At 45.5% G+C, this 10,000-nt stretch overlaps 31 non-coding genes across 31 annotated transcripts in view; all 31 read right to left on the minus strand.

The window, feature by feature from the left end:
• Positions 1 to 79, minus strand: part of LOC133006932 (5S ribosomal RNA) — a 119-nt gene extending 40 nt beyond the window's left edge. Inside the window, exon 1 of the ribosomal RNA XR_009679436.1 lies at positions 1 to 79. This exon is cut by the window's left edge and continues 40 nt beyond it. This is a non-coding gene — a ribosomal RNA (5S ribosomal RNA).
• Positions 80 to 293: 214 nt separating this feature from the next.
• On the minus strand, positions 294 to 412 carry LOC133006253 (5S ribosomal RNA). Its single transcript, XR_009678795.1, has one exon. It is a non-coding gene; the product is annotated as a 5S ribosomal RNA (ribosomal RNA).
• Positions 413 to 626: 214 nt separating this feature from the next.
• On the minus strand, positions 627 to 745 carry LOC133005986 (5S ribosomal RNA). The gene has a single exon (XR_009678545.1). It is a non-coding gene; the product is annotated as a 5S ribosomal RNA (ribosomal RNA).
• Positions 746 to 959: 214 nt separating this feature from the next.
• LOC133007289 (5S ribosomal RNA) lies at positions 960 to 1,078 on the minus strand. Its single transcript, XR_009679771.1, has one exon. It is a non-coding gene; the product is annotated as a 5S ribosomal RNA (ribosomal RNA).
• Positions 1,079 to 1,293: 215 nt separating this feature from the next.
• LOC133005998 (5S ribosomal RNA) lies at positions 1,294 to 1,412 on the minus strand. The gene has a single exon (XR_009678556.1). It is a non-coding gene; the product is annotated as a 5S ribosomal RNA (ribosomal RNA).
• A 214-nt stretch (positions 1,413 to 1,626) lies between these two features.
• Positions 1,627 to 1,745, minus strand: LOC133007256 (5S ribosomal RNA). Its single transcript, XR_009679742.1, has one exon. It is a non-coding gene; the product is annotated as a 5S ribosomal RNA (ribosomal RNA).
• Positions 1,746 to 1,959: 214 nt separating this feature from the next.
• Positions 1,960 to 2,078, minus strand: LOC133005974 (5S ribosomal RNA). The gene has a single exon (XR_009678535.1). It is a non-coding gene; the product is annotated as a 5S ribosomal RNA (ribosomal RNA).
• A 214-nt stretch (positions 2,079 to 2,292) lies between these two features.
• Positions 2,293 to 2,411, minus strand: LOC133006010 (5S ribosomal RNA). Its single transcript, XR_009678568.1, has one exon. It is a non-coding gene; the product is annotated as a 5S ribosomal RNA (ribosomal RNA).
• A 214-nt stretch (positions 2,412 to 2,625) lies between these two features.
• LOC133007290 (5S ribosomal RNA) lies at positions 2,626 to 2,744 on the minus strand. Its single transcript, XR_009679772.1, has one exon. It is a non-coding gene; the product is annotated as a 5S ribosomal RNA (ribosomal RNA).
• Positions 2,745 to 2,959: 215 nt separating this feature from the next.
• Positions 2,960 to 3,078, minus strand: LOC133006022 (5S ribosomal RNA). Its single transcript, XR_009678579.1, has one exon. It is a non-coding gene; the product is annotated as a 5S ribosomal RNA (ribosomal RNA).
• A 214-nt stretch (positions 3,079 to 3,292) lies between these two features.
• On the minus strand, positions 3,293 to 3,411 carry LOC133007257 (5S ribosomal RNA). Its single transcript, XR_009679743.1, has one exon. It is a non-coding gene; the product is annotated as a 5S ribosomal RNA (ribosomal RNA).
• Positions 3,412 to 3,625: 214 nt separating this feature from the next.
• On the minus strand, positions 3,626 to 3,744 carry LOC133006466 (5S ribosomal RNA). The gene has a single exon (XR_009678994.1). It is a non-coding gene; the product is annotated as a 5S ribosomal RNA (ribosomal RNA).
• A 214-nt stretch (positions 3,745 to 3,958) lies between these two features.
• LOC133006033 (5S ribosomal RNA) lies at positions 3,959 to 4,077 on the minus strand. The gene has a single exon (XR_009678590.1). It is a non-coding gene; the product is annotated as a 5S ribosomal RNA (ribosomal RNA).
• Positions 4,078 to 4,291: 214 nt separating this feature from the next.
• On the minus strand, positions 4,292 to 4,410 carry LOC133006914 (5S ribosomal RNA). The gene has a single exon (XR_009679419.1). It is a non-coding gene; the product is annotated as a 5S ribosomal RNA (ribosomal RNA).
• A 214-nt stretch (positions 4,411 to 4,624) lies between these two features.
• LOC133006376 (5S ribosomal RNA) lies at positions 4,625 to 4,743 on the minus strand. The gene has a single exon (XR_009678910.1). It is a non-coding gene; the product is annotated as a 5S ribosomal RNA (ribosomal RNA).
• A 214-nt stretch (positions 4,744 to 4,957) lies between these two features.
• LOC133005922 (5S ribosomal RNA) lies at positions 4,958 to 5,076 on the minus strand. The gene has a single exon (XR_009678485.1). It is a non-coding gene; the product is annotated as a 5S ribosomal RNA (ribosomal RNA).
• A 215-nt stretch (positions 5,077 to 5,291) lies between these two features.
• LOC133007325 (5S ribosomal RNA) lies at positions 5,292 to 5,410 on the minus strand. Its single transcript, XR_009679805.1, has one exon. It is a non-coding gene; the product is annotated as a 5S ribosomal RNA (ribosomal RNA).
• A 214-nt stretch (positions 5,411 to 5,624) lies between these two features.
• LOC133006045 (5S ribosomal RNA) lies at positions 5,625 to 5,743 on the minus strand. The gene has a single exon (XR_009678601.1). It is a non-coding gene; the product is annotated as a 5S ribosomal RNA (ribosomal RNA).
• Positions 5,744 to 5,957: 214 nt separating this feature from the next.
• Positions 5,958 to 6,076, minus strand: LOC133006377 (5S ribosomal RNA). The gene has a single exon (XR_009678911.1). It is a non-coding gene; the product is annotated as a 5S ribosomal RNA (ribosomal RNA).
• Positions 6,077 to 6,290: 214 nt separating this feature from the next.
• On the minus strand, positions 6,291 to 6,409 carry LOC133005923 (5S ribosomal RNA). The gene has a single exon (XR_009678486.1). It is a non-coding gene; the product is annotated as a 5S ribosomal RNA (ribosomal RNA).
• Positions 6,410 to 6,623: 214 nt separating this feature from the next.
• On the minus strand, positions 6,624 to 6,742 carry LOC133007327 (5S ribosomal RNA). Its single transcript, XR_009679806.1, has one exon. It is a non-coding gene; the product is annotated as a 5S ribosomal RNA (ribosomal RNA).
• Positions 6,743 to 6,956: 214 nt separating this feature from the next.
• LOC133006379 (5S ribosomal RNA) lies at positions 6,957 to 7,075 on the minus strand. The gene has a single exon (XR_009678913.1). It is a non-coding gene; the product is annotated as a 5S ribosomal RNA (ribosomal RNA).
• Positions 7,076 to 7,289: 214 nt separating this feature from the next.
• LOC133007188 (5S ribosomal RNA) lies at positions 7,290 to 7,408 on the minus strand. Its single transcript, XR_009679676.1, has one exon. It is a non-coding gene; the product is annotated as a 5S ribosomal RNA (ribosomal RNA).
• Positions 7,409 to 7,622: 214 nt separating this feature from the next.
• On the minus strand, positions 7,623 to 7,741 carry LOC133005924 (5S ribosomal RNA). Its single transcript, XR_009678487.1, has one exon. It is a non-coding gene; the product is annotated as a 5S ribosomal RNA (ribosomal RNA).
• A 214-nt stretch (positions 7,742 to 7,955) lies between these two features.
• Positions 7,956 to 8,074, minus strand: LOC133007328 (5S ribosomal RNA). Its single transcript, XR_009679807.1, has one exon. It is a non-coding gene; the product is annotated as a 5S ribosomal RNA (ribosomal RNA).
• Positions 8,075 to 8,288: 214 nt separating this feature from the next.
• Positions 8,289 to 8,407, minus strand: LOC133006057 (5S ribosomal RNA). Its single transcript, XR_009678612.1, has one exon. It is a non-coding gene; the product is annotated as a 5S ribosomal RNA (ribosomal RNA).
• Positions 8,408 to 8,621: 214 nt separating this feature from the next.
• LOC133006380 (5S ribosomal RNA) lies at positions 8,622 to 8,740 on the minus strand. Its single transcript, XR_009678914.1, has one exon. It is a non-coding gene; the product is annotated as a 5S ribosomal RNA (ribosomal RNA).
• A 214-nt stretch (positions 8,741 to 8,954) lies between these two features.
• On the minus strand, positions 8,955 to 9,073 carry LOC133006069 (5S ribosomal RNA). The gene has a single exon (XR_009678623.1). It is a non-coding gene; the product is annotated as a 5S ribosomal RNA (ribosomal RNA).
• Positions 9,074 to 9,287: 214 nt separating this feature from the next.
• LOC133007494 (5S ribosomal RNA) lies at positions 9,288 to 9,406 on the minus strand. The gene has a single exon (XR_009679962.1). It is a non-coding gene; the product is annotated as a 5S ribosomal RNA (ribosomal RNA).
• A 214-nt stretch (positions 9,407 to 9,620) lies between these two features.
• LOC133006080 (5S ribosomal RNA) lies at positions 9,621 to 9,739 on the minus strand. The gene has a single exon (XR_009678634.1). It is a non-coding gene; the product is annotated as a 5S ribosomal RNA (ribosomal RNA).
• Positions 9,740 to 9,953: 214 nt separating this feature from the next.
• LOC133007495 (5S ribosomal RNA) overlaps positions 9,954 to 10,000 on the minus strand; it is a 119-nt gene continuing 72 nt past the window's right edge. Inside the window, exon 1 of the ribosomal RNA XR_009679963.1 lies at positions 9,954 to 10,000. This exon is cut by the window's right edge and continues 72 nt beyond it. This is a non-coding gene — a ribosomal RNA (5S ribosomal RNA).

Genomic DNA, 10,000 nt, shown 5'->3' on the forward strand with positions numbered 1-10,000 from the left:
AGTACTAACCAAGCCCGACCATGCTTAGCTTCCGAGATCAGACGAGATCGGGCGTGCTCAGGGTGGCATGGCCGTAAGCGAAAGACTCAACCCACAATACCTTATTTATACATGTGAACCACCACCACCATCATCAAATCATGACAATTATCAATCATTTCCATCAGTAATAATGTCAGGGTTCCATATCCTTGTTTTCTTTGATGGTGAGTCTTTCCTGCTCTTTCCAAGATGTTTCTCCTTTAAAGCAGCAGCAACCGTTCCCTCTGCTGTTTGCAAAGCAAATTCGAAAAAGCTTACAGCACCTGGTATTCCCAGGCGGTCTCCCATCCAAGTACTAACCAAGCCCGACCCTGCTTAGCTTCCAAGATCAGACGAGATCGGGCGTGCTCAGGGTGGTATGGCCGTAAGCGAAAGACTCAACCCACAATACCTTATTTATACATGTGAACCACCACCACCATCATCAAATCATGACAATTATCAAGCATTTCCATCAGTAATAATGTCAGGGTTCCATATCCTTGTTTTCTTTGATGGTGAGTCTTTCCTGCTCTTTCCAAGATGTTTCTCCTTTAAAGCAGCAGCAACCGTTCCCTCTGCTGTTTGCAAAGCAAATTCGAAAAAGCTTACAGCACCTGGTATTCCCAGGCGGTCTCCCATCCAAGTACTAACCAAGCCCGACCCTGCTTAGCTTCCGAGATCAGACGAGATCGGGCGTGCTCAGGGTGGTATGGCCGTAAGCGAAAGACTCAACCCACAATACCTTATTTATACATGTGAACCACCACCACCATCATCAAATCATGACAATTATCAAGCATTTCCATCAGTAATAATGTCAGGGTTCCATATCCTTGTTTTCTTTGATGGTGAGTCTTTCCTGCTCTTTCCAAGATGTTTCTCCTTTAAAGCAGCAGCAACTGTTCCCTCAGCTGGTTGCAAAGCAAATTCGAAAAAGCTTACAGCACCTGGTATTCCCAGGCGGTCTCCCATCCAAGTACTAACCAAGCCCGACCATGCTTAGCTTGCGAGATCAGACGAGATCGGGCGTGCTCAGGGTGGTATGGCCGTAAGCGAAAGACTCAACCCACAATACCTTATTTATACATGTGAACCACCACCACCATCATCAAATCATGACAATTATCAAACATTTCCATCAGTAATAATGTCAGGGTTCCATATCCTTGTTTTCTTTGATGTTGAGTCTTTCCTGCTCTTTCCAAGATGTTTCTCCTTTAAAGCAGCAGCAACCGTTCCCTCTGCTGGTTGCAAAGCAAATTCGAAAAAAGCTTACAGCACCTGGTATTCCCAGGCGGTCTCCCATCCAAGTACTAACCAAGCCCGACCCTGCTTAGCTTCCGAGATCAGACGAGATCGGGCGTGCTCAGGGTGGTATGGCCGTAAGCGAAAAACTCAACCCACAATACCTTATTTATACATGTGAACCACCACCACCATCATCAAATCATGACAATTATCAAACATTTCCATCAGTAATAATGTCAGGGTTCCATATCCTTGTTTTCTTTGATGTTGAGTCTTTCCTGCTCTTTCCAAGATGTTTCTCCTTTAAAGCAGCAGCAACCGTTCCCTCTGCTGGTTGCAAAGCAAATTCGAAAAAGCTTACAGCACCTGGTATTCCCAGGCGGTCTCCCATCCAAGTACTAACCAAGCCCGACCCTGCTTAGCTTCCGAGATCAGACGAGATCGGGCGTGCTCAGTGTGGTATGGCGGTAAGCGAAAGACTCAACCCACAATACCTTATTTATACATGTGAACCACCACCACCATCATCAAATCATGACAATTATCAAGCATTTCCATCAGTAATAATGTCAGGGTTCCATATCCTTGTTTTCTTTGATGTTGAGTCTTTCCTGCTCTTTCCAAGATGTTTCTCCTTTAAAGCAGCAGCAACCGTTCCCTCTGCTGGTTGCAAAGCAAATTCGAAAAAGCTTACAGCACCTGGTATTCCCATGCGGTCTCCCATCCAAGTACTAACCAAGCCCGACCCTGCTTAGCTTCCGAGATCAGACGAGATCGGGCGTGCTCAGGGTGGTATGGCCGTAAGCGAAAGACTCAACCCACAATACCTTATTTATACATGTGAACCACCACCACCATCATCAAATAATGACAATTATCAATCATTTCCATCAGTAATAATGTCAGGGTTCCATATCCTTGTTTTCTTTGATGTTGAGTCTTTCCTGCTCTTTCCAAGATGTTTCTCCTTTAAAGCAGCAGCAACCGTTCCCTCTGCTGGTTGCAAAGCAAATTCGAAAAAGCTTACAGCACCTGGTATTCCCAGGCGGTCTCCCATCCAAGTACTAACCAAGCCCGACCCTGCTTAGCTTCCGAGATCAGACGAGATCGGGCGTGCTCAGGGTGGTATGGCCGTAAGCGAAAGACTCAACCCACAATACCTTATTTATACATGTGAACCACCACCACCATCATCAAATCATGACAATTATCAAGCATTTCCATCAGTAATAATGTCAGGGTTCCATATCCTTGTTTTCTTTGATGGTGAGTCTTTCCTGCTCTTTCCAAGATGTTTCTCCTTTAAAGCAGCAGCAACTGTTCCCTCAGCTGGTTGCAAAGCAAATTCGAAAAAGCTTACAGCACCTGGTATTCCCAGGCGGTCTCCCATCCAAGTACTAACCAAGCCCGACCATGCTTAGCTTGCGAGATCAGACGAGATCGGGCGTGCTCAGGGTGGTATGGCCGTAAGCGAAAGACTCAACCCACAATACCTTATTTATACATGTGAACCACCACCACCATCATCAAATCATGACAATTATCAAACATTTCCATCAGTAATAATGTCAGGGTTCCATATCCTTGTTTTCTTTGATGTTGAGTCTTTCCTGCTCTTTCCAAGATGTTTCTCCTTTAAAGCAGCAGCAACCGTTCCCTCTGCTGGTTGCAAAGCAAATTCGAAAAAAGCTTACAGCACCTGGTATTCCCAGGCGGTCTCCCATCCAAGTACTAACCAAGCCCGACCCTGCTTAGCTTCCGAGATCAGACGAGATCGGGCGTGCTCAGGGTGGTATGGCCGTAAGCGAAAAACTCAACCCACAATACCTTATTTATACATGTGAACCACCACCACCATCATCAAATCATGACAATTATCAAACATTTCCATCAGTAATAATGTCAGGGTTCCATATCCTTGTTTTCTTTGATGTTGAGTCTTTCCTGCTCTTTCCAAGATGTTTCTCCTTTAAAGCAGCAGCAACCGTTCCCTCTGCTGGTTGCAAAGCAAATTCGAAAAAGCTTACAGCACCTGGTATTCCCAGGCGGTCTCCCATCCAAGTACTAACCAAGCCCGACCCTGCTTAGCTTCCGAGATCAGACGAGATCGGGCGTGCTCAGTGTGGTATGGCGGTAAGCGAAAGACTCAACCCACAATACCTTATTTATACATGTGAACCACCACCACCATCATCAAATCATGACAATTATCAAGCATTTCCATCAGTAATAATGTCAGGGTTCCATATCCTTGTTTTCTTTGATGGTGAGTCTTTCCTGCTCTTTCCAAGATGTTTCTCCTTTAAAGCAGCAGCAACCGTTCCCTCAGCTGGTTGCAAAGCAAATTCGAAAAAGCTTACAGCACCTGGTATTCCCAGGCGGTCTCCCATCCAAGTACTAACCAAGCCCGACCATGCTTAGCTTCCGAGATCAGACGAGATCGGGCGTGCTCAGGGTGGTATGGCCGTAAGCGAAAGACTCAACCCACAATACCTTATTTATACATGTGAACCACCACCACCATCATCAAATCATGACAATTATCAAGCATTTCCATCAGTAATAATGTCAGGGTTCCCTATCCTTGTTTTCTTTGATGGTGAGTCTTTCCTGCTCTTTCCAAGATGTTTCTCCTTTAAAGCAGCAGCAACTGTTCCCTCTGCTGGTTGCAAAGCTTATTCGAAAAAGCTTACAGCACCTGGTATTCCCAGGCGGTCTCCCATCCAAGTACTAACCAAGCCCGACCCTGCTTAGCTTCCGAGATCAGACGAGATCGGGCGTGCTCAGGGTGGTATGGCCGTAAGCGAAAGACTCAACCCACAATACCTTATTTATACATGTGAACCACCACCACCATCATCAAATCATGACAATTATCAAGCATTTCCATCAGTAATAATGTCAGGGTTCCCTATCCTTGTTTTCTTTGATGGTGAGTCTTTCCTGCTCTTTCCAAGATGTTTCTCCTTTAAAGCAGCAGCAACTGTTCCCTCTGCTGGTTGCAAAGCTTATTCGAAAAAGCTTAGAGCACCTGGTATTCCCAGGCGGTCTCCCATCCAAGTACTAACCAAGCCCGACCCTGCTTAGCTTCCGAGATCAGACGAGATCGGGCGTGCTCAGGGTGGTATGGCCGTAAGCGAGAGACTCAACCCACATTACCTTATTTATACATGTGAACCACCACCACCATCATCAAATCATGACAATTATCAATCATTTTCATCAGTAATAATTTCAGGGTTCCATATCCTTGTTTTCTTTGATGTTGAGTCTTTCCTGCTCTTTCCAAGATGTTTCTCCTTTAAAGCAGCAGCAACCGTTCCCTCTGCTGGTTGCAAAGCAAATTCGAAAAAGCTTACAGCACCTGGTATTCCCAGGCGGTCTCCCATCCAAGTACTAACCAAGCCCGACCCTGCTTAGCTTCCGAGATCAGACGAGATCGGGCGTGCTTAGGGTGGTATGGCCGTAAGCGAAAGACTCAACCCACAATACCTTATTTATACATGTGAACCACCACCACCATCATCAAATCATGACAATTATCAAACATTTCCATCAGTAATAATGTCAGGGTTCCATATCCTTGTTTTCTTTGATGTTGAGTCTTTCCTGCTCTTTCCAAGATGTTTCTCCTTTAAAGCAGCAGCAACCGTTCCCTCTGCTGGTTGCAAAGCAAATTCGAAAAAGCTTACAGCACCTGGTATTCCCAGGGGGTCTCCCATCCAAGTACTAACCAAGCCCGACCCTGCTTAGCTTCCGAGATCAGACGAGATCGGGCGTGCTCAGGGTGGTATGGCCGTAAGCGAAAAACTCAACCCACAATACCTTATTTATACATGTGAACCACCACCACCATCATCAAATCATGACAATTATCAATCATTTCCAATCAGTAACAATGTCAGGGTTCCATATCCTTGTTTTCTTTGATGGTGAGTCTTTCCTGCTCTTTCCAAGATGTTTCTCTTTTAAAGCAGCAGCAACCGTTCCCTCTGCTGTTTGCAAAGCAAATTCGAAAAAGCTTACAGCACCTGGTATTCCCAGGCGGTCTCCCATCCAAGTACTAACCAAGCCAGACCATGCTTAGCTTCCGAGATCAGACGAGATCGGGCGTGCTCAGGGTGGTATGGCCGTAAGCGAAAGACTCAACCCACAATACCTTATTTATACATGTGAACCACCACCACCATCATCAAATCATGACAATTATCAAGCATTTCCATCAGTAATAATGTCAGGGTTCCCTATCCTTGTTTTCTTTGATGGTGAGTCTTTCCTGCTCTTTCCAAGATGTTTCTCCTTTAAAGCAGCAGCAACTGTTCCCTCTGCTGGTTGCAAAGCTTATTCGAAAAAGCTTACAGCACCTGGTATTCCCAGGCGGTCTCCCATCCAAGTACTAACCAAGCCCGACCCTGCTTAGCTTCCGAGATCAGACGAGATCGGGCGTGCTCAGGGTGGTATGGCCGTAAGCGAGAGACTCAACCCACATTACCTTATTTATACATGTGAACCACCACCACCATCATCAAATCATGACAATTATCAATCATTTTCATCAGTAATAATTTCAGGGTTCCATATCCTTGTTTTCTTTGATGTTGAGTCTTTCCTGCTCTTTCCAAGATGTTTCTCCTTTAAAGCAGCAGCAACCGTTCCCTCTGCTGGTTGCAAAGCAAATTCGAAAAAGCTTACAGCACCTGGTATTCCCAGGCGGTCTCCCATCCAAGTACTAACCAAGCCCGACCCTGCTTAGCTTCCGAGATCAGACGAGATCGGGCGTGCTTAGGGTGGTATGGCCGTAAGCGAAAGACTCAACCCACAATACCTTATTTATACATGTGAACCACCACCACCATCATCAAATCATGACAATTATCAATCATTTCCATCAGTAATAATGTCAGGGTTCCATATCCTTGTTTTCTTTGATGGTGAGTCTTTCCTGCTCTTTCCAAGATGTTTCTCCTTTAAAGCAGCAGCAACCGTTCCCTCAGCTGGTTGCAAAGCAAATTCGAAAAAGCTTACAGCACCTGGTATTCCCAGGGGGTCTCCCATCCAAGTACTAACCAAGCCCGACCCTGCTTAGCTTCCGAGATCAGACGAGATCGGGCGTGCTCAGGGTGGTATGGCCGTAAGCGAAAGACTCAACCCACAATACCTTATTTATACATGTGAACCACCACCACCATCATCAAATCATGACAATTATCAATCATTTCCATCAGTAATAATGTCAGGGTTCCATATCCTTGTTTTCTTTGATGGTGAGTCTTTCCTGCTCTTTCCAAGATGTTTCTCTTTTAAAGCAGCAGCAACCGTTCCCTCTGCTGTTTGCAAAGCAAATTCGAAAAAGCTTACAGCACCTGGTATTCCCAGGCGGTCTCCCATCCAAGTACTAACCAAGCCAGACCATGCTTAGCTTCCGAGATCAGACGAGATCGGGCGTGCTCAGGGTGGTATGGCCGTAAGCGAAAGACTCAACCCACAAAACCTTATTTATACATGTGAACCACCACCACCATCATCAAATCATGACAATTATCAAGCATTTCCATCAGTAATAATGTCAGGGTTCCCTATCCTTGTTTTCTTTGATGGTGAGTCTTTCCTGCTCTTTCCAAGATGTTTCTCCTTTAAAGCAGCAGCAACTGTTCCCTCTGCTGGTTGCAAAGCTTATTCGAAAAAGCTTACAGCACCTGGTATTCCCAGGCGGTCTCCCATCCAAGTACTAACCAAGCCCGACCCTGCTTAGCTTCCGAGATCAGACGAGATCGGGCGTGCTTAGGGTGGTATGGCCGTAAGCGAAAGACTCAACCCACAATACCTTATTTATACATGTGAACCACCACCACCATCATCAAATCATGACAATTATCAAGCATTTCCATCAGTAATAATGTCAGGGTTCCATATCCTTGTTTTCTTTGATGGTGAGTCTTTCCTGCTCTTTCCAAGATGTTTCTCCTTTAAAGCAGCAGCAACCGTTCCCTCTGCTGGTTGCAAAGCAAATTCGAAAAAGCATACAGCACCTGGTATTCCCAGGCGGTCTCCCATCCAAGTACTAACCAAGCCCGACCATGTTTAGCTTCCGAGATCAGACGAGATCGGGCGTGCTCAGGGTGGTATGGCCGTAAGCGAAAGACTCAACCCACAATACCTTATTTATACATGTGAACCACCACCACCATCATCAAATCATGACAATTATCAAACATTTCCATCAGTAATAATGTCAGGGTTCCATATCCTTGTTTTCTTTGATGTTGAGTCTTTCCTGCTCTTTCCAAGATGTTTCTCCTTTAAAGCAGCAGCAACCGTTCCCTCTGCTGGTTGCAAAGCAAATTCGAAAAAGCTTACAGCACCTGGTATTCCCAGGGGGTCTCCCATCCAAGTACTAACCAAGCCCGACCCTGCTTAGCTTCCGAGATCAGACGAGATCGGGCGTGCTCAGGGTGGTATGGCCGTAAGCGAAAAACTCAACCCACAATACCTTATTTATACATGTGAACCACCACCACCATCATCAAATCATGACAATTATCAATCATTTCCATCAGTAATAATGTCAGGGTTCCATATCCTTGTTTTCTTTGATGGTGAGTCTTTCCTGCTCTTTCCAAGATGTTTCTCTTTTAAAGCAGCAGCAACCGTTCCCTCTGCTGTTTGCAAAGCAAATTCGAAAAAGCTTACAGCACCTGGTATTCCCAGGCGGTCTCCCATCCAAGTACTAACCAAGCCAGACCATGCTTAGCTTCCGAGATCAGACGAGATCGGGCGTGCTCAGGGTGGTATGGCCGTAAGCGAAAGACTCAACCCGCAATACCTTATTTATACATGTGAACCACCACCACCATCATCAAATCATGACAATTATCAAGCATTTCCATCAGTAATAATGTCAGGGTTCCCTATCCTTGTTTTCTTTGATGGTGAGTCTTTCCTGCTCTTTCCAAGATGTTTCTCCTTTAAAGCAGCAGCAACTGTTCCCTCTGCTGGTTGCAAAGCTTATTCGAAAAAGCTTACAGCACCTGGTATTCCCAGGCGGTCTCCCATCCAAGTACTAACCAAGCCCGACCCTGCTTAGCTTCCGAGATCAGACGAGATCGGGCGTGCTCAGGGTGGTATGGCCGTAAGCGAGAGACTCAACCCACATTACCTTATTTATACATGTGAACCACCACCACCATCATCAAATCATGACAATTATCAATCATTTTCATCAGTAATAATTTCAGGGTTCCATATCCTTGTTTTCTTTGATGTTGAGTCTTTCCTGCTCTTTCCAAGATGTTTCTCCTTTAAAGCAGCAGCAACCGTTCCCTCTGCTGGTTGCAAAGCAAATTCGAAAAAGCTTACAGCACCTGGTATTCCCAGGCGGTCTCCCATCCAAGTACTAACCAAGCCCGACCCTGCTTAGCTTCCGAGATCAGACGAGATCGGGCGTGCTTAGGGTGGTATGGCCGTAAGCGAAAGACTCAACCCACAATACCTTATTTATACATGTGAACCACCACCACCATCATCAAATCATGACAATTATCAATCATTTCCATCAGTAATAATGTCAGGGTTCCATATCCTTGTTTTCTTTGATGTTGAGTCTTTCCTGCTCTTTCCAAGATGTTTCTCCTTTAAAGCAGCAGCAACCGTTCCCTCTGCTGGTTGCAAAGCAAATTCGAAAAAGCTTACAGCACCTGGTATTCCCAGGCGGTCTCCCATCCAAGTACTAACCAAGCCCGACCCTGCTTAGCTTCCGAGATCAGACGAGATCGGGCGTGCTCAGGGTGGTATGGCCGTAAGCGAAAGACTCAACCCACAATACCTTATTTATACATGTGAACCACCACCACCATCATCAAATCATGACAATTATCAAGCATTTCCATCAGTAATAATGTCAGGGTTCCATATCCTTGTTTTCTTTGATGGTGAGTCTTTCCTGCTCTTTCCAAGATGTTTCTCCTTTAAAGCAGCAGCAACCGTTCCCTCAGCTGGTTGCAAAGCAAATTCGAAAAAGCTTACAGCACCTGGTATTCCCAGGCGGTCTCCCATCCAAGTACTAACCAAGCCCGACCATGCTTAGCTTCCTAGATCAGACGAGATCGGGCGTGCTCAGGGTGGTATGGCCGTAAGCGAAAGACTCAACCCACAATACCTTATTTATACATGTGAACCACCACCACCATCATCAAATCATGACAATTATCAATCATTTCCATCAGTAATAATGTCAGGGTTCCATATCCTTGTTTTCTTTGATGGTGAGTCTTTCCTGCTCTTTCCAAGATGTTTCTCCTTTAAAGCAGCAGCAACCATTCCCTCTGCTGTTTGCAAAGCAAATTCGAAAAAGCTTACAGCACCTGGTATTCCCAGGCGGTCTCCCATCCAAGTACTAACCAAGCCCGACCCTGCTTAGCTTCCGAGATCAGACGAGATCGGGCGTGCTCAGGGTGGTATGGCCGTAAGCGAAAGACTCAACCCACAATACCTTATTTATACATGTGAACCACCACCACCATCATCAAATCATGACAATTATCAAGCATTTCCATCAGTAATAATGTCAGGGTTCCATATCCTTGTTTTCTTTGATGGTGAGTCTTTCCTGCTCTTTCCAAGATGTTTCTCCTTTAAAGCAGCAGCAACCGTTCCCTCAGCTGGTTGCAAAGCAAATTCGAAAAAGCTTACAGCACCTGGTATTCCCAGGCGGTCTCCCATCCAAGTACTA

Source organism: Limanda limanda, chromosome 7 (genome assembly GCF_963576545.1).
Source record: "Limanda limanda chromosome 7, fLimLim1.1, whole genome shotgun sequence".
NCBI lineage: Eukaryota > Metazoa > Chordata > Actinopteri > Pleuronectiformes > Pleuronectidae > Limanda > Limanda limanda.